This window comes from Staurois parvus, unplaced genomic scaffold (assembly GCF_062004578.1).
Source record: "Staurois parvus isolate SC_StPar_1 unplaced genomic scaffold, SC_StPar_1.0 ptg000826l, whole genome shotgun sequence".
Lineage (NCBI taxonomy): Eukaryota > Metazoa > Chordata > Amphibia > Anura > Ranidae > Staurois > Staurois parvus.
In genome coordinates this window covers 1,040,663-1,064,614 of record NW_028318622.1, presented here as the reverse complement: position 1 = coordinate 1,064,614, position 23,952 = coordinate 1,040,663, and the positions used below count along the sequence as shown (strand labels likewise).

The 23,952-nt window shown below is 48.4% G+C and overlaps 1 long non-coding RNA gene across 6 annotated transcripts in view; it reads right to left on the bottom strand.

The window, feature by feature from the left end:
• The window catches only part of LOC149443917 (uncharacterized), a 496,075-nt gene that overhangs the window by 107,344 nt on the left and 364,779 nt on the right, over positions 1 to 23,952 (bottom strand). For all 6 annotated transcript variants that reach the window (XR_016306595.1, XR_016306594.1, XR_016306593.1 and 3 more), the window contains one exon: positions 7,651 to 7,744. This is a non-coding gene — a long non-coding RNA (uncharacterized LOC149443917). The remainder of the gene's footprint in view (positions 1 to 7,650; positions 7,745 to 23,952) is intronic.

Genomic DNA, 23,952 nt, shown 5'->3' with positions numbered 1-23,952 from the left:
GGGGGTCACTTTCTATATATCGGGGGCTGTTTTCTATATACTGGGGTCAATTTCTATATACCGGGGGCTCTTTTCTATATACTGGGGGTCACTTTCTATATACCGGGGGCTCATTTCTATATACTAGGGGTCACTTTCTATATACCGGGGGCTGTTTTCTATATACTGGGGTCAATTTCTATATACCGGGGGCTCTTTTCTATATACTGGGGGTCACTTTCTATATACCGGGGGGCTGTTTTCTATATACTGGGGTCACTTTCTATATACCGGGGGCTCTTTTCTATATACTGGGGGTCAATTTCTATATACCGGGGGCTGTTTTGTATATACTGGGGTCACTTTCTATATACCGGGGGCTGTTTTCTATATACTGGGGTCACTTTCTATATACCGGGGGCTGTTTTCTATATACTGGGGGTCACTTTCTATATACCGGGGGCTGTTTTCTATATACTGGGGTCACTTTCTATATATCCGGGACTGTTTTCTATATACTGGGGTCACTTTCTATATACCGGGGGCTCTTTTCTATATACTGGGGTCACTTTCTATATACCGGGGGCTGTTTTGTATATACTGGGGTCACTTTCTATATATCGGGGGCTGTTTTCTATATACTGGGGTCACTTTCTATATACCGGGGGCTCTTTTCTATATACTGGGGTCACTTTCTATATACCGGGGGCTGTTTTGTATATACTGGGGTCACTTTCAATATACCGGGGACTGTTTTCTATATACTGGGGTCACTTTCTATATATCGGGGGCTGTTTTCTATATCCTGGGGTCACTTTCTATATACCAGGGGCTCTTTTCTATATACTGGGGGTCACTATCTATATACCGGGGGCTGTTTTCTATACACTGGGGTCACTTTCTAAATACCGGGGGTCTGTTTTCTATATACTGGGGGTCACTTTCTATATACCGGGGGCTGTTTTCTATATACTGGGGTCACTTTCTATATACCGGGGGCTGTTTTCTATATACTGGGGTCACTTTCTATATACCGGGGGCTGTTTTCTATATACTGGGGTCACTTTCTATATACTGGGGGGCTGTTTTGTATAAACTGGGGTCACTTTCTATATACCAGGGGGCTGTATTCTTTATACTGGGGTCACTTTCTATATACTGGGGGGCTGTTTTGTATAAACTGGGGTCACTTTCTATATACCAGGGGCTGTTTTGTATATACTGGGGTCACTTTCTATATACCGGGGGCTGTTTTGTATAAACTGGGGTCACTTTCTATATACCAGGGGCTGTTTTCTATATACTGGGGTCACTTTCTATATACCGGGGGCTCTTTTCTATATACTGGGGGTCACTTTCTATATACCGGGGGCTGTTTTCAATATACTGGGGGTCACTTTCTATATACAGGGGGCTGTTTTCTATATACTGCGGTCACTTTCTATATACCGGGGGCTCTATTCTATATACTGGGGTCACTTTCTATATACCGGGGGCTGTTTTCTACATACTGGGGGTCACTTTCTATATACCGAGGGCTGTTTTCTATATACTGGGGTCACTTTCTATATACCGGGGGCTGTTTTCTATATACTGGGGTCACTTTCTATATACCGGGGGCTCTATTCTATATACTGGGGTCACTTTCTATATACCGGGGGCTGTTTTCTACATACTGGGGTCACTTTCTATATACCGGGGGCTCTATTCTATATTCTGGGGTCACTTTCTATATACCGGGGGCTGTTTTCTACATACTGGGGGTCACTTTCTATATACCGAGGGCTGTTTTCTATATACTGGGGTCACTTTCTATATACCGGGGGCTGTTTTCTATATACTGGGGTCACTTTCTATATACCGGGGGCTGTTTTCTATATACTGGGGTCACTTTCTATATATCGGGGGCTGTTTTCTATATACTGGGGTCACTTTCTATATATCGGGGGCTGTTTTCTATATACTGGGGTTCACTTTCTATATACCGGGGGCTCTTTTCTATATACTGGGGGTCACTTTCTATATACCGGGGGCTCATTTCTATATACTAGGGGTCACTTTCTATATACCGGGGGCTGTTTTCTATATACTGGGGTCACTTTCTATATACCGGGGGCTGTTTTCTACATACTGGGGTCACTTTCTATATACCGGGGGCTCTTTTCTATATACTGGGGTCACTTTCTATATACCAGGGGCTCTTTTCTATATACTGGGGGTCACTTTCTATATACCAGGGACTGTTTTCCATATACTGGGGTCACTTTCTATATACCGGGGGCTGTTTTGTATATACTGGGGTCACTTTCAATATACCAGGGGCTCTTTTCTATATACTGGGGGTCACTTTCTATATATCGGGGGATGTTTTCTATATATTGGGGGTCACTTTCTATATACCAGGTGCTGTTTTGTATATACTGGGGTCACTTTCTATATACCGGGGGCTGTTTTCTATATACTGGGGTCACTTTCTATATACCGGGGGCTGTTTTCTATATACTGGGGTCACTTTCTATATACCGGGGGCTGTTTTCTATATACTGGGGGTCACTTTCTATATACCAGGTGCTGTTTTGTATATACTGGGGTCACTTTCTATATACCGGGGGCTGTTTTCTATATACTGGGGGTCACTTTCTATATACCGGGGGCTGTTTTCTATATACTGGGGTCACTTTCTATATACCGGGGGCTGTTTTCTATATACTGGGGTCACTTTCTATATACCAGGGGCTCTTTTCTATATACTGGGGTCAATTTCTATATACCGGGGGCTCTTTTCTATATACTGGGGTCACTTTCTATATACTAGGGGCTGTTTTCTATATACTGGGGGTCACTTTCTATATACCGGGGGCTGTTTTCTATATACTGGGGTCAATTTCTATATACCGGGGGCTGTTTTCTATATACTGGGGTCACTTTCTATATACCGAGGGCTCTTTTCTATATACTGGGGTCACTTTCTATATACCAGGGGCTCTTTTCTATATACTGGGGTCACTTTCTATATACCGGGGGCTGTATTTTATATACTGGGGTCACTTTCTATATACCGGGGGCTGTTTTGTATATACTGGGGTCACTTTCTATATACCGGGGGCTGTTTTCTATATACTGGGGGTCACTTTCTATATACCGGGGGCTCTTTTCTATATACTGGGGGTCACTTTCTATATACCAGGGGCTCTATTCTATATACTGGGGTCACTTTCTATATACTGGGGGGCTCTTTTCTATATACTGGGGGTCATTTTTTATATACCGGGGGGCTGTTTTCTATATACTGGGGTCACTTTCTATATACCAGGGGCTCTTTTCTATATACTGGGGTCACTTTCTATATACCGGGGGCTCTTTTCTATATACTGGGGTCACTTTCTATATACCAGGGGCTGTTTTGTATATACTGGGGTCACTTTCTATATACCAGGGGCTGTTTTGTACATACTGGGGTCACTTTCTATATACCAGGGGGCTGTTTTGTATATACTGGGGTCACTTTCTATATACCGGGGGCTGTTTTCTATATACTGGGGTCACTTTCTATATACCAGGGGGCTGTTTTCTATATACTGGGGTCACTTTCTATATACCGTGGGGCTGTTTTGTATATACTGGGGTCACTTTCTATATACCAGGGGCTGTTTTGTATATACTGTGGGGGTCACTTTCTATATACCAGGGGCTGTTTTGTATATACTGTGGGGGTCACTTTCTATATACCGGGTGCTGTTTTCTATATACTGGGGTCACTTTCTATATACCGGGGGCTGTTTTGTATATACTGGGGTCACTTTCTATATACGGGGGGCTCTTTTCTATATACTGGGGTTCACTTTCTATATACCTGGGGCTCATTTCTATATACTAGGGGTCACTTTCTATATACCGGGGGCTGTTTTCTATATGTCATCACTCATGTCACCTCTCATCGCCCCTATGTCACCTCTCATCGCCCCTATGTCACCTCTCATCGCCCCTATGTCACCTCTCATTGCCCCTATGTCACCTCTTATCGCCCCTATGTCACCTATCATCGCCCCTATGTCACCTCTCATCACCCCTATGTCACCTCTCATCGCCCCTATGTCACCTGTCATCACTCATGTCACCTCACATCGCCCCTATGTCACCTGTCATCACTCATGTCACCTCTCATGACCCCTATGTCACCTCTCATCACCCCTATGTCACCACTCATCGAACCTATGTCACCTCTCATCGCCCCTATGTCACCTCTCATCACCCCTATGTCACCTCTCATCACCCCTATGTCACCTCTCATCACCCCTATGTCACCTCTCATCGCCCCTATGTCACCTCTCATCACCCCTATGTCACCTCTCATCGCCCCTATGTCACCTCTCAGGACCCATATGTCACCTCTCATCACCCCTATGTCACCTCTCATTACCCCTATGTCACCTCTCATGACCCCTATGTCACCTCTCAGGACCCATATGTCATCTCTCATCACCCCTATGTCACCTCTCATCGCCCCTATGTCACCTCTCATCGCCCCTATGTCACCTCTCATCGCTCCTATGTCACCTCTCATCGCCCCTATGTCACCTCTCATCACCCGTATGTCACCTCTAATCGCCCCTATGTCACCTCTCATGACCCCTATGTCACCTCTCATCGCCCCTATGTCACCTCTCATCGCCACTATCTCACCTCTCATCACCCGTATGTCACCTCTCATCGCCCCAATTTAACCTCACATGACCTCTATGTCACCTCTCATCACCCCATGTCACCCCTCATCGTCCCTATGTTACCTCTCATCGCCCGTATGTCACCTCTCATCGCCCCTATGTCACATCTCATCGCCCCTATGTTACCTATCATCTCCCCTAAGTCACCTCTCATCGCCCCTATGTCACCTCTCATCGCCCCTATTTAACCTCTCATGACCCCTATGTCACCTCTCATCACCCCTATGTCACCTCTCATGACCCATATGTCACCTCTCATCACCCCTATGTCACCTCTCATCGCCTCTGTCATCTCTCATCGCCCCTATGTCACCTCTCATCGCCCCTATGTCACCACTCATCCCCTCTATGTCACCACTCATCCCCTCTATGTCACCTCTCATCGCCCCTATGTCACCTCTCATAGCCCTATATCATCTCTCATCGCCCCTATGTCACCTCTCATCGCCCCTATGTCACCTCTCATCGCCCCTATGTCACCTCTCATCGCCCCTATGTCTGATCTCCTCGCCCTTAAGTCACTTCTTATCATCCCTGTCATCTCTCAGCACCCCTATGTCAACGCTTATTACCCCTATGTCACCAATCATTGCCCCTAGGCACCGTATTGCGGTGATCGGGATACTGGTATGGGGTATGGAGGTGATCAGGATGCTGGTATGGGGTATGGGGGTGATCAGGATGCTGGTATGGGGTATGGGGGTGATCAGGACGCTGGTATGGGGTATGGTGGTGATCAGGATGCTGGTATGGGGTATGGCGGTGATCAAGACACTGGTATGGGGAATGGAGGTGATCAGGACGCTGGTATGGGGTATGGCGGTGATCAGGGCGCTGGTATGGGGTATGGAGGTGATCAGGACGCTGGTATGGGGTATGGTGGTGATCAGGATGCTGGTATGGGGTATGGCGGTGATCAAGACACTGGTATGGGGAATGGAGGTGATCAGGACGCTGGTATGGGGTATGGCGGTGATCAGGACGCTGGTATGGGGTATGGTGGTGATCAGGATGCTGGTATGGGGTATGGCGGTGATCAGGACACTGGTATGGGGTATGGAGGTGATCAGGACACTGGTATGGGGTATGGAGGTGATCAGGACGCTGGTATGTGGTATGGAGATGATCAGGATGCTGGTATGGGGTATAGTGGTGATCAGAATGCTGGAATGGGGTATGGGGGTGATCAGGACGCTGGTATGGGGTATGGAGGTGATCAGGACGCTGGTATGGGGTATGGTGGTGATCAGGACGCTGGTATGGGGGTGATCAGGACGCAGGTATGGGGTATGGAGGTGATCAGGACGCTGGTATGGGGTATGGAGGTGATCGAGATGCTGGTATGGGGTATGGTGGTGATCAGGACGCTGGTATGGGGTATGGCGGTGATCAGGACGCTGGTATGGTGTATGGAGGTGATCAGGACGCTGGTATGGGGTATGGAGGTGATCAGGACGGTGGTATGGAGGTGATCAGGACGCTGGTATGGGGTATGGAGGTGATCAGGACGCTGGTATGGGGTATGGAGGTGATCAGGACGCAGGTATGGGGTATGGAGGTGATCAGGACGCTGGTATGGGGTATGGAGGTGATCAGGACGCAGGTATGGGGTATGGAGGTGATCAGGACGCAGGTATGGGGTATGGAGGTGATCAGGATGCTGGTATGGGGTATGGAGGTGATCAGGACGCTGGTATGGGGTATGGAGGTGATCAGGACGCTGGTATGGGGTATGGAGGTGATCAGGATGCTGGTATGGGGTATGGAGGTGATCAGGACGCAGGTATGGGGTATGGAGGTGATCAGGACGCTGGTATGGGGTATGGAGGTGATCAGGACGCAGGTATGGGGTATGGAGGTGATCAGGACGCAGGTATGGGGTATGGAGGTGATCAGGATGCTGGTATGGGGTATGGAGGTGATCAGGACGCTGGTATGGGGTATGGAGGTGATCAGGACGCTGGTATGGGGTATGGAGGTGATCAGGACGCTGGTATGGGGTATGGAGGTGATCAGGACGCTGGTATGGGGTATGGAGGTGATCAGGACGCTGGTATGGGGTATGGTGGTGATCAGGATGATGGTATGGGGTATGGAGGTGATCAGGACGCTGGTATGGGGTATGGAGGTGATCAGGACGCTGGTATGGGGTATGGTGGTGATCAGGATGATGGTATGGGGTATGGAGGTGATCAGGACCCTGGTATGGGGTATGGTGGTGATCAGGACGCTGGTATGGGGTATGGGGGTGATCAGGACGCTGGTATGGGGTATGGAGGAAATCCTCCAAAGTGACTCCCGGGTTGTCAGGAGGGATGAGTTAAAAACACAAATCTCAACCCACCTGAGCAACCAAAGCTGCAAACCAATCACGTGAAAACAAGGCGTGTGTACATGAAATGCTTCCGCTGTCTGTGATTGGCTGTCAGCTGTGACGGCTTCAAAGCAGGATATACATGGCGCTGTGCTATCACCCCCTATAGTAGACGGTTGGGGTACACAGGGAGTAATGTGGGGGGATCTCTGTATATACACAGCGCTGTCCCCCCCCCCCCCAGTAGATGGTTTCACCCATTCACCGCAGTGGGGAAGAAGAAATCACTGCGGTGGGGGAGGGGGGTGGAAGAGTCCTCTGACCCCCAGAAATGATGGGATTGTTTTGCAGGATTTCCTGGTGTTCGGGGAATATACAGGACATCCAGCCATTGCACATAATGCAGTTTCAGCGCAGTGCACTCTATTCCTGCAGGGAACTTGCACTCGGCTTCACTGGACGTCTATAACAAGTCTAAGGACACTTTCCTGTATTTTTTATCCCCTCAATACCAGCCGGGTTCCTGATTATCAAAATATGAGACGTCACCCCGGGGGGCACACCTTCATTTTGGGGTGTTCCCACTACCCTCCCCCCCCCCCCCCCCGTTTTTATCTGAGATGTTCTTCTTACCAGGACGTCAGGGGAGGCGATTTCTTGTAAATCTCAGAACTTCCACTCGGTGTTCCGTTATTTCTTCCCCAGAGACGTTCAGAATACAGGAAATCTACGGAGAGAAATGATTGGTTTATCCATCGACTTCATAGATTTCAGAGTAAAAAGGGAAATGTTTAATTCAGTCTTTGTGTTCTGTATATAGTAAGATATAAACACTATGACCCCCCCATAGGAAAGCTGAGTGTCTGTATACAAGGAGTCGGGGGCAGGGCTGGATGGTGGAGTGATTGTCAGTCCAACGATCAGAGCCGTGTGCAGTGAGGATCGATCTGCTATTGGACGACTATTACCGGCTGCTACAGGATATATACTGTATGACCAGATATAGACCCCCCTCCCCCTCCCAATAACTGATCTGTATGGTGAATTCACCCCTCACACCCCCACAATAAACAGAATGATTTGCAGCAGCAGCCAAGGAATTCAAATTTAACCATTAGCGGCCCGGCCAATGGCCGTTTGGCGGCTTCAAATGCGCTCCTGTATTCCGGGTGCACACCATTTGGCGTGCTCCCGCACATGCGCAGTTTGCGGCACAGCAGCGGGATCTGCCACGGGCCGTGTACCTCGGACACGGCCGATGACAGATCCGAGTACCGGCTCCCGTAGCTGGTACCATGTGACCTGCTGTGACCAATCACAGCAGGTCACATGATAGTTGTATACAATGGATGGCTTCATTCATGCCATCCATTGTATACTACTGCCTAGCTGTGAATGGTCACAGCGATCACATGCACATGTCATGTGATTAGCTGTTACCAAATCACAGCTAAGCAGAAAAAAAAAAAAAAAAAAAAAAAAAACTGAATGAATCGAAGCTAAATGCTTGCTTATAGCAAAGTAATTCTTTGCTATAAGCAAACTGTGTATAAAAAAAAAAAAAAAAAAATACTGATCACTCCCCCAAAGTAGTACAATGTTACTATGGTAACATTGTACTACTTTGGTCATAGTAAAATATGAAAAAAAAAATCTTTAAAAAAATGTAATAAAAAATTAAATATAATAAAAAAAAAATAAATAAATATATATATATATTTTTTTTTCATACTGTCACCAGTCAGTGTCCCTGATCACCGCCATGCTAGTTATATGAAGACGCTGTACTGCACTGGTGACATTATGTAAAAAAAAAAATAGTGAAAATAATTTTTTTAATTTTTTCCGAAAATTTATGACAAAAAATACAACTTCAAAAAACTTGTCATGCCTCTTATGAAGTACGTCGGACTGTCTACTCTGCAAAAAGGGGTCATTTGGGGGATATCTGTCCTGTTCTGACATTTGGGGGATATCTGTACTGTCCTGACATTTGGGGGATATCTGTACTGTCCTGACATTTGGGGGATATCTGTACTGTCCTGACATTTGGGGGATATCTGTACCGTCCTGACATTTGGGGGGTATCTGTACTGTCCTGACATTTGGGGGATATCTGTACCGTCCTGACATTTGGGGGATATCTGTACCGTCCTGACATTTGGGGGATATCTGTACTGTCCTGACATTTGGGGGATATCTGTACTGTCCTGACATTTGGGGGATATCTGTACCATCCTGACATTTGGGGGGTATCTGTACCGTCCTGACATTTGGGGGATATCTGTACTGTCCTGACATTTGGGGGATATCTGTACTGTCCTGACATTTGGGGGATATCTGTACTGTCCTGACATTTAGGGGATATCTGTACCGTCCTGACATTTGGGGGATATCTGTACCGTCCTGACATTTGGGGGATATCTGTACTGTCCTGACATTTGGGGGATATCTGTACTGTCCTGACATTTGGGGGATATCTGTACTGTCCTGACATTTGGGGGATATCTGTACCGTCCTGACATTTGGGGGATATCTGTACTATTCTGACATTCTTGGACCTCAAGAAATTAGATTGGCTGTCAGTACTTCAGGATTGATCAATAGTCAGATCTATACCATAGTTTGTGAACTCTATAACTTTCCTACAGATAAATAATACATCCTAATTTGGGTTATTTTCACCAAAGACATGGAGCAGAATACATCTCGGCCTAAATTTATGAAGAACAATTATTTATTTGTAAACTTTTATAACAGAAACAAAGAAAAATGTGGTTTTTTTTCAAAATTTTTGGTCTTTTTTTGTTAATTTAGCAAAAAATAAAACCCCCGGCGGTGATTAAATACCACCAAAAGGAAGCTCTAGTTGTGTGAAGAAAATGATAAAATTTTAGTTTGGGTACAATGTTGTATGACCGCGCAATTGTCATTCAAAGTGTGAGAGCGCCTAAACCTGAAAAATGGCCTGGGCAGGAAGGGGGAAAATTGCCATATAAAATTGTATTGAAACGGTTAAAAAAAAAAATGTCAGTTATTTTCTCAGCAACAGCCAAGGAATTCAAATTTAAAAAAAAAAAAAAAAATGGCCGCCAACAGATTTGAAATTAGCCTCATTTGCATATTCTGGTTGTCATGGCAACAGAGCACAGGCTTGGTCATTTAACCTCCTGTTCAGTGTGACATCACAGGTCACATGCTCACTTTGAAAGTAGCCTCATTTGCATATTTCCGGTAGTCATGGCAACAGAGCACTGTGACATCACAGGTCACATGCTCAGTGTGACATCACACGGTGAGGGAGCCTCAGATTGTGACTGACCTTTGAAGAGAGAGGAAGCAATTGTAGTTTCTCTTCAGAATCGCTCGCCTTTCGATGTTCAACTTCAACCACCAAACCAGAGAGCATTTTCTGAGCAGAATTCCAGCGCAATCAGCACAGGAGAGAGACGAATTCCCAATGAAGGATCACCAGCAAGTCGCTCAGCCCCATGTTACCGCCCCCAAAAGGGGTGTGGCTGGGGCAATCAGACGGATATTCAAGAAAGACAAGAAAATTTACCCTCTGAACACCAACCAAGAGAGTCCAACACAGCAGAGGGTGGGACCCTTGGTAGAGGACCGCCCACCAACCACACAGCTCCATGTTACCGCCCCTAAAAGGGGTGTGGCTGGGGCAATTAGACGACTATTCAAGAAAGACAAGAAATTTGACCCTCTGAACACCAACCAAGAGGGTCCAACACAGGAGAGGGCGGGACCATCAGCAGAGGGCTGCCAACCAACCGCACAGCCCCATGTTACCGCCCCTAAAAGCGGTGTGCGTAGGGCAATTAGGCGCGGGGTTAAAGCAGCTGCACGCAGGATTTGGCCCTTTTGTCCAATTTGTCAAACGAAAACCAGGAGAGACGCTGATGGTAAGTATTCTAATAGAGAGATATAATGCAAACACTGCAGGGAAATGTAATGTATGTCACCCACATATATACTATATACACCTAGGGGGGTCACTGCCATATACACCTAGGGGGTCACTGCTATATACACCTGGGGGGGTCACTGATATATACACCTAGGGGGGGTCACTGCCATATACACCTGGGGGGGGGATCCCTGCCAGGTCCCCATTAGGGAGACTCACCCTCTCCATGTGTCCTGATCACCATTGTCATCAGGGTGGGAGGTGATGGAAGATCCACCAGGACAAGAAAAGAGGGGAAATCTTCTGATGGGGACACGGCTTCCGGTGACAACTGTCTTGAACTGTCTTGGAGAGATTTCTTCCCAAGTCTTGCTGTGTTCACAGAATAGATGATGAAGGGAAATCTCTCCATTGAGACCCTTCCTATAGCAGGCTAGGGAAACACTAAGACAATGGCTTCCAATTAGCAGCATTTCACAGTTGGCTGACTCTTCAGTTGACCATTGGGCAGCCAATCAGATTTGAATGTGACATTTATCAGGTGGGAGGTGACCGGTAACAGGTGGGAGGTGACCGGTAACAGGTGGGAGGTGACATTTATCTGGTGGGAGGTTACCAGTAACAGGTGGAAGGTGACATTTATCAGGTGGGAGGTGACCGGTAAAAGGTGGGAGGTGACATTTATCAGGTGGGAGGTGACCGGTAATAGGTGGGAGGTGACCGGTAAAAGGTGGGAGGTGACATTTATCAGGTGGGAGGTGACCGGTAATAGGTGGGAGGTGACATTTATCTGGTGGGAGGTGACCGGTAACAGGTGGGAGGTGACATTTATCAGGTGGGAGGTGACCGGTAATAGGTGGGAGGTGACATTTATCTGGTGGGAGGTGACCGGTAACAGGTGGGAGGTGACATTTATCAGGTGGGAGGTGACCGGTAAAAGGTGGAAGGTGACATTTATCAGGTGGGAGGTGACTGGTAACAGGTGGGAGGTGACCGGTATCAGGTGGGAGGTTACCAGTATCAGGTGGGAGGTGACAGCTATCAGGTGGAAGTGGACAGGTATAAGCAGGGGCGGACTGACCATTTGGAAACTCGGGCACTGCCCGAGGGCCCGGGGTCAGTAGGGGGCCCCATGAGATGCCCCTGGTACCTTTTCACAGGGTTTTTTTAGTTTGGAAAAGGACACAGGGGCCCCATGATCCCCTATTGCCCAGGGGCCCCAGGAGTTGTCAGTCCGCCCCTGGGTATAAGGAGTGAAGGAGATGCACGGACCTGACAGGCAGCCCAATGGCAAACAAAGGACTGCACATGGCAGGCTGACAGTGCTGCTGCCCCCATCTCCGCCATTCCCACCATTGTCACTGGGAGTAGTCATGTGGTCAGCCGTGTTCTGGGCTCTGTATGGGGGCTGCAGGAGCAGAAGAAGATTCCTCCTATTTTATCATAGAGCGTCCAGAACATATCCGCCCACAGGACTCACAACCCCCCCTGCACCCCCCACCCCTGCACCCCCCACCCCTGCTCCTGCAGCCCCCACCCCTGCTCCTGCACCCCCCACCCCTGCTCCTGCACCCCTCACCCCTGCTCCTGCACCCCCCACCCCTGCACCCCCCACCCCTGCTCCTGCACCCCTCACCCCTGCTCCTGCACCCCCCCCCTGCTCCTGCACCCCTCACCCCTGCTCCTGCACCCCTCACCCCCCACCCCTGCACCCCCCACCCCTGCTCCTGCACCCCTCACCCCTGCTCCTGCACCCCCCCCCCACTCTGTATTACTCAATTATAACATTCTAGTGAGTGCACTTCGTATTTCAGCCTCTAGACCATTACCAGTCCAAGTAGCACCATTGTTGTACAACCGCCGAGATAAAACCAATATAGAATATTGCAATCATAAGTTAGGACAAGCAGAATGATGGGATTGCATTGTGGGGGGAGGGGGGAGTAAATCACCAGCATACTAAGCGGGAAGCACAGCCTGCCTATGTAATGGAGCAGATTGGTGGTCTTTATCACCAGGATCTCAGGGCAGAGAGGATTTCTGATGGCTGACACTTGTCCTGGCACAGAACGCCGTGTACTGAGAATGGACTCCCGGGGCCCAGAACCCCCACATTGTCCATGTATAGAATTCCCATAAAGAGAACCGGGTGACACAAGACACGGAAGACATTCACACATATGTAGAGGAAAAGTAAATGTTGACAGATTCTGTGTAATATCAATGCATGACGTGTAATTCATTTTTTTTTGCTCTCTCCAGGTAAAAACAAAGACCCAACCTCGGATTCATCCGGAGAATACTACATGATCATACGGGATGGATCATACCATAGAGCCATAAGGAGGGGTTCAGACTTCCCAGCAACGTGCAACGGTTCATCTTCATCCGGATCATACCACAGCACAAAATCCAATTTGTCATTTTCATCCAGATCATTCCATAGTGCAAACTCCAATTTGTCATCTTCATCCGGAGAATGCTACATGATCATACGGGATGGATCATACCATAGAGCCATAAGGAGGGGTTCAGACTTCCCAGCAACGTGGGATAGTTCATCTTCATCCGGATCATTCCACAGTACAAAATCCAATTTGTCATTTTCATCCGGAGAATGCTACATGATCATACGGGATGGATCATACCATAGAGCCATAAGGAGGGGTTCAGACTTCCCAGCAACGTCATCTTCATCCGGATCATTCCACAGTACAAAATCCAATTTGTCATTTTCATCCGGATCATACCATAGTGCGAAATCCGATGTGCCATCTCCTTCGGAATCCCTATATTTTGACACGGTGAATAATGACCCTTCGCTCGGCACTATTATTGACCAGCCACAGGTACTGTCAATGGAAACATTCACCTTCCATAAAGTACTTGGAAAGGGGGCTTATGGGAAGGTGGTGTTGGCCTCCCATCCCGCCATTGAACAGAAAGTGGCGGTGAAGCTGATTAAAAAAAGTCACCTGGAAGGTGAAGGTGAGTGTGCCATCATAGAGCGCACCGTACTTGAAGTCGGTAGCAAGTGCCGCTTCATCACACATCTATTTGGATCATTCCAGACAGAGGTAAGTTTTTCCATTTTCCATTTCTTCTTCTCTTTCCTGTACTGCGCCCCAACACTGATCCACAACCCCAAAATATTTACTCAAATGGTGACTTTTTGGGAGTCAGAACTTACACAAGGATAAGCTTCCCTCTTGACAGTCTTTGGGCTGATCAATTAGTTCTTCAGCCAATGAGTGAGGAATGGTGAAAGGAGGAGGGGAGCTCCACTTGTGTCCCACATCAGGTTCTCGGAGGGCTCCGGCTGTAGTCGGGGAAGCAGTATGGGAAGGAGCAGAACTCTAGAGCGCCACCTACAAAGCTGGAGGTTGCTTAGGTCAACTGTACAGAGTAGGGGATTTCTTTACAGAAACCATTTACTGAGAGGCTGCCACTGCTGACCTTCGTCTGGCTGACTCTGGACTCAGAACTTGGAGTCGGATCCAGAAGGAGTCTACAGCTAGGAGGACAGAAGTCGTCAGACCTCCTGATCTACATGAGACTTCCAGGATGGTGACCAAACTACTGAAGTGACTGGATCACCCTAACAGCCAGACAAACCCAGTACTGTGATCAGGACAGTCCAGCCATGGCGGCCTACGTATTTACTCTGTTTGGTTTTCTGAACTTGTGTGCGTGTTTCTGTATATTAATCCACAACGTGAAATCTTCCATGTCTAATGTAACCTCTACCTCTTCTTTTCACACAGACTCATCTGGTATTTGTCATGGAATTCCTCAGCGGAGGGGAGCTTGCGGGATTGATGAAAAAGGAAATTCTGGATCTGAAAGTTGTAAGGTAAGTCCAATGATGGGGTCCACAATGGAGTTGGGGGTGACTGACCACTGAGCATAGGCAATGACGTAGTCAGGCCATTCATACCCCTTCATCCATGCCCCTCCATCCATAACCCTCTATCAATGCCCCTCCATCCATGCCCCTCCATCCATGCCCCTCCACTTATACCCCCCATCCATGCCCCTCCACTTATACCCCTCCATCCATGCCCCTCCACCCATAACCCTCTATCCCTGCCCCTCCACCCATAACCCTCCATCCATGCCCCTCCATCAATGCCCCTCCACCCATAACCCTCCATCCATGCCCCTCCACTTATACCCCTCCATCCATGCCCCTCCACTTATACCCCTCCATTCATACCCCTTCATCCATGCCCCTCCACCCATAACCCTCCATCCATACCCACCCACCCTTGCCCCTCCAATTATACCCCTCCATCCATGCCCCTCCACTTATACCCCTCCACTTATACCCCTCCATCCATGCCCCTCCACTTATAACCCTCCATCCATGCTCCTCCACCCATAACCCTCCATCCATGACCCCTCCACTGATAACCCTCCACTTATACCCCTCCATCCATGCCCCTCCACTTATACCCCTCCATCCATACCCCTCCACTTATACCCATCCATTCATGCCCCTCCATCCACGCCCCTCCATCCATGCCTCCCTCCACTTATACCCCTCCATCCATGCCCCTCCACCCATACCACTCCACCCACGCCCCACCACCCATACCCCACCATCCATGCCCCTCCATCCATGCCCCTCCACCCATGCCCCCCATCCATGCCCCTCCACTTATACCCCTCCATCCAAGCCCCTCCACCCATGCCCCCCTATCCATGCCCTCCACCCATACTCCTCCATCCATGCCCCTCCACATATACCCCTCCAACCATAACCATCCATCCATGCCCCTCCACCCATACTCCTCCATCCATACCCATCCACCAATTCCCCTCCACCCATGCCCCACCATCCATGCCCTCCACCCATACTCCTCCATCCATGCCCCTCCACCCATACCCCTCCACGTATACCCCTCCACCCATAACCCTCCACCCATGCCCCTCCACGTATACCCCTCCATCCATGCCCCTCCACCCATGCCCCTCCACGTATACCCATCCACCAATGCCCCTCCACCCATGCCCCTCCATCCATACTCCTCCATCCATGCCCCTCCACGTATACCCCTCCACCCATAACCCTCCATCCATGCCCCTCCACCCATGCCCCCCCACCCATGCCCCTCCACGTATACCCCTCCACCCATAACCCTCCACCCATACCCCATTATACATTTTACTTTTATTGGTCTGTAATGATTTAAATGCTAATTTATATTTTTTTTCTCCATCAGATTCATCACTGCGGAGATATTATGCGGCCTGCAGTTCCTGCATTCTCATAAGATCATGCATAGGTAAGTTTTGGATCAGCTGACTAACAGTGGGATATTTAGAGCTGAACCCCAGATAAATGAAAACTCCTCCCTTGTAGTAAGGGGTTCCCACAGCACTGTAAGGGTTAAATGGGTATTTAGGTCTAAGGGACCAATAACAAGGACTTTTACTGACCTCCTTCCCCCGCTCCCCTCTTCTCCTGGATGCTTCAGTTTGGGGGGCGGTCCCTTAGTGTCCTCGGTGTATTGAGGGAGCGGGAGATTGGGTAAATGTCCATATTATTGGTACCCCGGGCATAAACCAGGATTTAACCCTTGCAGTGTGGGGGGAGCTCCACTACAACGGTATTTTATTCTTTTACCCAAATTCAGCTTTCATTTTTTTTGCTTGCAGGAGCCTGTAAACCATTGCTCCAGCGATCAGCAGATTGCCGGTGCCATGCAGGTCTCCTGCAGATCCGTCAGTGTATCTGCTTACCTGTATGGGATATATGGACAAGCAGATACACTGATCCGAATCGATGAACTACCACGGCGGTTCAATGAGAACTACAAGCTGACAGCCTCTAAGGCCGTTGAGACTTGTAGTTTCTCCTTCACATAACACAGTGAATGAGTGACGTGGCCATTTAAATGTGACAGCTAGCGAGGAGGGAGAAGATCCCCTGTTAGCTGTCAAAGTGGGGGAGGGGGGGCGGTCTGATCAGAACATGTTACACTCTGAATATGGGTGTCACATGTAACGTGTTATGAAAGGTGAACATATCTTTTCATCTAATGTGATATATGCAGAGCTAACAGTCCACTTCTTTTCTTCACAGAGACCTCAAACCGCAGAACATTCTGCTGGACGGCGCCGGACACATCAGAATTGCCGATTTTGGCTTGGCCGCAGTTGACATCACAGATTATAACAGGGAATATGAAATGGCGGGATCAATGCTATACATGGCTCCAGAGGTAAGTTTCATGACGTCCTGATATTAGACGCCATTGTAATGTTTATTATGGGATATAGAGAAGACATAAAGGGGGCCCCCCTTTCATTAGATGGAGAATTCCCCCACTGGGGCCCCGGTTGCTGTCACTGGGTCCCCAGGTCAGAACTATATCCAACAAAAGGTGGGAAGTTGAGAGTTGCAGCAGTGTTGGAGCCTCTTTGTAGAGGACATTGAGGCCGGGTGTAGATGGATGGATCTGTCCGCCCGATTCACACATACAAATGGGATAAAAGCTTCAGGAACGCCTCACCTGCTCTACTCCTTCTCTATACCATGGTGAGCGCTTGTGAACATTGAGCTATTGGGCTCCGTACACCTCTGTCTCCTTTAAGAGACACAAAGTGTACCTCAAGGCAAAACCTTCTTTTAGTATTGGATACAGTGGGCGAGGGTTAGATCCTCTGTCAGGTTTTTATTGGTGTCCCCATTGGGGAGATTCACCCTCTACCTGTATTGGTGACCATTGTCACTGCAAAGGAAATTAGGAGAAAATTGTCCCCTCACTTTGGGAGATGACCTCTGGCTTCCTCTAGGACAGGAATGAAGGGAATGATGGTACACAGACAGCAAAGAATAATCTGCCAGGATTCCGAACCCTAAATTACTCCATCCAAAACTACAAAACAAAAAAGGATTTGACTATTCTTCCACTGTAAGCCCCACCTCCAGTTTTTACAAGCTCCGCCTCAGTTTGATATATTTTGAGTACAATGTTAGGACTCCTGGAGGCTCCATACGTCAGCATGGAGTCTCCTCTGTCCTCTGCCTGGCCTGCCAAGGTCCTAATCCTTCTTTGTCCTCTTTTGTTTCTACAGATCCTTAATGATTCTCCATACTTCAGCTCAGCCGACTATTTCTCCTTGGGGGTGATTGTGTTTGAGATGGCATTCCGCAAACACCCCTTCTGCACCAACCCCAATAAAGTGGGTGACATAGAGCAGAGAATTCTGCACATGTGTCCATATTATCCGGAGACTATGGATCAACACTTGTTTGAATTCCTAGAAAAGGTCAGTATACACAGACATTTACCTTCTATTAAGCCTTTCCAGGCTTCCTTGCATTCAGGTTTTAAACCAAAACCAAGAAAGCTGAAATACGTCACTGTCAGAATCAAACATTGAAATGGGGGGTTCTGTTGGTCCCATATATTGTCAGTTTTTCTTATCATATTTCCGTTTTCTTTACAGCTCTTAACCAAAGATCAAGAGATAAGATGGCGTCTTGTGAGGAACGTCAGAGAGCATCCATTCCTCGCCGAGATCAACTGGACCGAGCTGGAGGAAGGAAAGACACCCTCACCGCTGACATCGGGAATGGTAAGTAGATACATTCCTCTCTTTGTCGGTGATGTTGTGATCACTGGACAATCGCATGGCCTGAAGACGAGTCTGAATGAATTGTCTTTACTATTGGCCATCATTATTGTTTATGTGTCAGCTCACACCTGCTGTATTCTGGTGATCCCGCCAATAACACACTTCCTGTCCTGGGGTGACGGGATTAGATACACATGACGGGGGTGTTATTGCAGTGTTGTGCTTCTTGGAAGGACCCCTCCTGGGGTAATCGCTGCACTTCGGGGGGTTGGGGGTCACCAAGCTCTGTCACCATTTTCTGTATCACCCAGAAATATTAATGAATGTCTTCTCTTTGCAGATTCCGGAGCAACCCGAATATGGAAGAATAGAAATGGCGGATTTCATACCCAAGGAAGATCCGGAGATGGAGATGGAAGAGCAGAAAAATTTCAGCAAATTCTCTTTCATCAGCGAGCATTTTAAGTTGCAGTTAATGGCAGGAACTCCATCGCCGCCATTACATTCTGTACGTGTGAAGCGGCAACTGTAATATGAGGGAAGACGCGGTGAGGCAAGACGCGGTGAGGCAAGACGCGGTGAGGCAAGACGCGGTGAGGCAAGACGCGGTGACCTGCACTGAGGTGAGGCACTGTGAAGAAATACGCGGTGACCTGCACTAAGGTGTGCTGTGTTTTTTGATGCCGCACATTGGCGCAGTGTTGCGGTAAGAACGGCGCACACAGAGCACAGTTACGTAGCGGTACAAACTGTGCACCATGAAAATCTGCCCCCCGTGCCTTGTGCAAGAAAGCGATCAGGAGAAGGAGCCGAGCACACGGAGAACCTGCAACCAGGTAACCCCACAGATGCCGGGCAGCATGCCAGGGGTGGGTCAGGATTTCATTTGGGGGGGGCGACAATTCGGCATCATTACAGAACGGGGGGTGCAGCATTTCATGCTCTCTATGAACAGAGTGGAGATGCTGGAGGGGGGGGGGACAGGATTTCACCATCATCAGTATTAACAGAGAGCCCAGCGGGAGCTAAACACCCACACAAAGGGTTAACCCCACAGCTGCCAGGGAGGGCGCCAAGCAAACCACATGCAATTAACCCCTTAGTCACCGAGCACCTTTACTATGTAACCAGTGGGTGCGACTTAAAGCCAGATGGATATTTTACTGTAATCATTATTCACAGTCTGGAAGGGTGGGGTTCTGTCACGGCGGGAAGGTAGGGGGGTGTAAGTCTGGAGGGGGGTGGGGATCTGTCAGGGTGGTAATGTAGGGGTGTCAGTCTAGAGGGCATACGTCATGGAAATGGACAGCATACGTCATGGAAATGGACAGCATACGTCATGGAAATGGACAGCATACGTCATGCAAATGGACGGCATACGGCGTGGAAATGGACGGCATACGGCGTGGAAATGGACGGCATACGCCGTGGAAATGGACGGCATACGCCGTGGAAATGGATGGCATACGGCATGGAAATGGACGACATACGGCGTGGCAATGGATGGCATACGGTGTGGCAATGGACGGCATACGGCGTGGCAATGGACGGCATCCATTGCCACGCCGTATGCCGTCCATTGCCACGCCGTATGCCGTCCATTGCCACGCCGTATGCCATCCATTTCCACGGCGTATGCCGTCCATTTCCACGGCGTATGCCGTCCATTTCCATGGCGTATGCCGTCCATTTCCATGGCGTATGCCGTCCATTGCCACGCCGTATGCCGTCCATTGCCACGCCATATGCCGTCCATTTCCATGGCGTATGCCGTCCATTTCAACGCCGTATGCTGTCCATTTCCAAAATGTATGCCGTCCATTTCCAAGCCGTATGCTGTCCATTGCCACGCCGTATGCTGTCCATTTCCACGGCGTATGCCGCCCATTTCCACGCCATTTCCACGCCGTATGCCGTCCATTGCCACGCCGTATGCTGTCCATTTCCACGGCGTATGCCGTCCATTTCAACGTCGTACGCTGTCCATTTCAACGCCGTATGCCGTCCATTTCCACGCCGTATGCCGTCCATTTCCACGCCGTATGCCGTCCATTTCAACGCCGTATGCTGTCCATTGCCACGCCGTACGCCGTCCATTGCCACGCCATACGCCGTCAATTGCCACGCCGTATGCCGTCCATTGTCACGCCGTATGCCGTCCATTGCCACGCCGTACGCTGTCCATTGCCACGCCGTACACTGTCCATTTCCATGATGTATGCTGTCCATTGCCACGCCGTATACTGTCCATATCTATACCGAATAGAGTCCATTTCTGGATGGGGCCCCCTTGATGTTGGGGTCCCATCTCTACCTTCTGAGCATTGTACAGGGAGGTGAACTGGGCACCCTAGACTGATGATTCAGGGACATTCCGATCGCCTTAGGGGGTCAGGAAGGAATTTTTTCCCCATTGGAGACCATCTTACCCAGGGGTTATTTTTTGCCTTCCTCTGGATCATCGAAAGGTTTAGGGACTGATACCGAATATAGTCCATAGCCATACCGTGTACTGTCCATAGTCATACCGTATACTGTCCATATCTATACCGTGTACTGTCCATATCTATACCGTATACCGCCCATATCTATACCGAATATAGTCCATTCCTGGATGGGGTCCCCTTGATGTTGGGGTCCCATCTCTACCTTCTGAGCATTGTACAGGGAGGTGAACTGGGCACCCTAGACTGATGATTCAGGGACATTCCGATCGCCTTAGGGGGTCAGGAAGGAATTTTTTCCCCATTGGAGACCATCTTACCCAGGGGTTATTTTTTGCCTTCCTCTGGATCATCGGAAGGTTTAGGGACTTATACCGAATATAGTCCATAGCCATACCGTATACTGTCCATAGTCATACCGTATACTGTCCATATCTATACCGTATACTGTCCATATCTATACCGAATACCGTCCATATCTATACCATATACCGTCCATATCTATACCGTATACCGTCCATATCTATACCGTATACTGTCCATAGTCATACCGTATACTGTCCATAGTCATACCGTATACTGTCCATAGTCATACCGTATACCGTCCATATCTATACCGTATACTGTCCATATCTATACCATATACCGTCCATATCTATACCGTATACTGTCCATAGTCATACCGTATACCGTCCATATCTATACCGTATACTGTCCATAGTCATACCGTATACTGTCCATATCTATACCGTATACTGTCCATAGTCATACCGTATACTGTCCATATCTATACCGTATACTGTCCATATCTATACCATATACCGTCCATATCTATACCGTATACTGTCCATAGTCATACCGTATACTGTCCATAGTCATACCGTATACCGTCCATATCTATACCGTATACCGTCCATATCTATACCGTATACTGTCCATAGTCATACCGTATACTGTCCATATCTATACCGTATACCGTCCATATCTATACCGTATACTGTCCATAGTCATACCGTATACCGTCCATATCTATACCGTATACCGTCCATATCTATACCGTATACTGTCCATATCTATACCGTATACCGTCCATATCTATACCGTATACTGTCCATAGTCATACCGTATACCGTCCATATCTATACCGTATACCGTCCATATCTATACCGTATACTGTCCATAGTCATACCGTATACTGTCCATATCTATACCGTATACTGTCCATATCTATACCGTATACTGTCCATAGTCATACCGTATACCGTCCATATCTATACCGTATACTGTCCATATCTATACCGTATACTGTCCATAGTCATACCGTATACCGTCCATATCTATACCATATACCGTCCATATCTATACCGTATACTGTCCGTATCTATACCGTATACTGTCCATAGTCATACCGTATACTGTCCATATCTATACCGTATACTGTCCATAGTCATACCGTATACCGTCCATATCTATACCGAATATAGTCCATTCCTGGATGGGCCCCCTTGATGTTGGGGTCCCACCTCTACCTTCTGAGCATTGTACAGGGAGGTGAACCGGGCACCCTAGACTGATGATTCAGGGACAATGAGATCGCCTTGGGGGGTCAGGAAGGATATTTTTGGGAAAAGGGGGGGGGGCTTTGCCTTCCTCTGGATAATCAGAAGGTTTAGGGGTCTGAAAAGGCCCCACCCCTCAGGAGTCAGAGGATAACAGTGACAGATCCCTGATGTCCATCAAAGCCCCGGAATCATCTCCTTCTATGGATTTATCCTCAATAAAAACCGCTTGTACACTGATTTACGTTCCACAAACTAACAATAAAAACACAAGAGACAAGCGAAGCCCCGGAGGCCTCATGGAGGAGGCACTGGCCTAAGCCAGGGATTGTGGGTTCGAGTCCCACCTGGGGTGCTTGATTCTTTTCTGAACATAGAATATAGACAGAGAAGGTTCTTTTCCATTTTTCTTGATCAGTTAATGAATATTATCAGAAGGTTTAGGGGTCTGAAAAGGCCCCACCTGTGAGGAGTCCGAGGATAACAGTGACAGATCCCCGATGTCCATCCCCGGAATCAGCTCCTTCTATGGATTTATCCTCAATAAACACGGCTTGTACACTAAAAAACACAAAGAAGTAAAACCCCGGAGGCCTCATGGAGGAGGCACTGGCCTAAGCCAGGGATTGGGGGTTGGAGTCCCACCTGGGGGGATATAATGATGGATGACAGCAGGGTGGAGAATCTGGCTCCCCCCTACATGAGTGTGACAATGGAAGTCTCCTGTGATGTCATCCATGTAAACTGAATTTACCATCCGTGATCACCTATAGAGCAGCATGGAGTCTGTCCTGAGAGAAGCCGCTGTACAATGCTGAACATTCAGATCCTACAGGGGGCGTCCTACATCACATGACATCCATACTGAGGGGTGGAGTCACCTGTCAGAGTGAATGATGGGAAATCTATAGGCCGAGGTCACTCTACAATAAAGCCCCACCCCCGGGGTGAAACATGTCAGTGGAACACATCCTGTGGAGTATCTCTATCCAGGTCATGGATGTATTGTGGACTTGGAGTGCGGCTCCATATTGTTTATGTATCCCCAGCATGTCAGACCGATCATACATGAGGAATGTTGGCACGCAAAGCCATGTGCACATCTCACTTCCTGTAGAAGTTCAGCTTTTACTGCCCCCCATTACCCTGCTCATTGGTCAGTGAGGCAGCCCATCATATTGCAGGACCAATAGGGAGGGTCAGCAGCCTCATGTCAGCTGTCAGAGATTGCAGTTATTCATGTATGTTAGTATAAACGTGGACATGTTTTCCAGCATGGGAGCCTAGCTAAGCATGTAAGAATGCAACAACGACATGCATGTGCACACGGACACGTCCAGCACACATTCTGGTGTCTAGTGGACTATTTAACCGCCTCCCGTCCGGCCCATGTATATATAAACGGCCAGACGTTGGCAGTGCA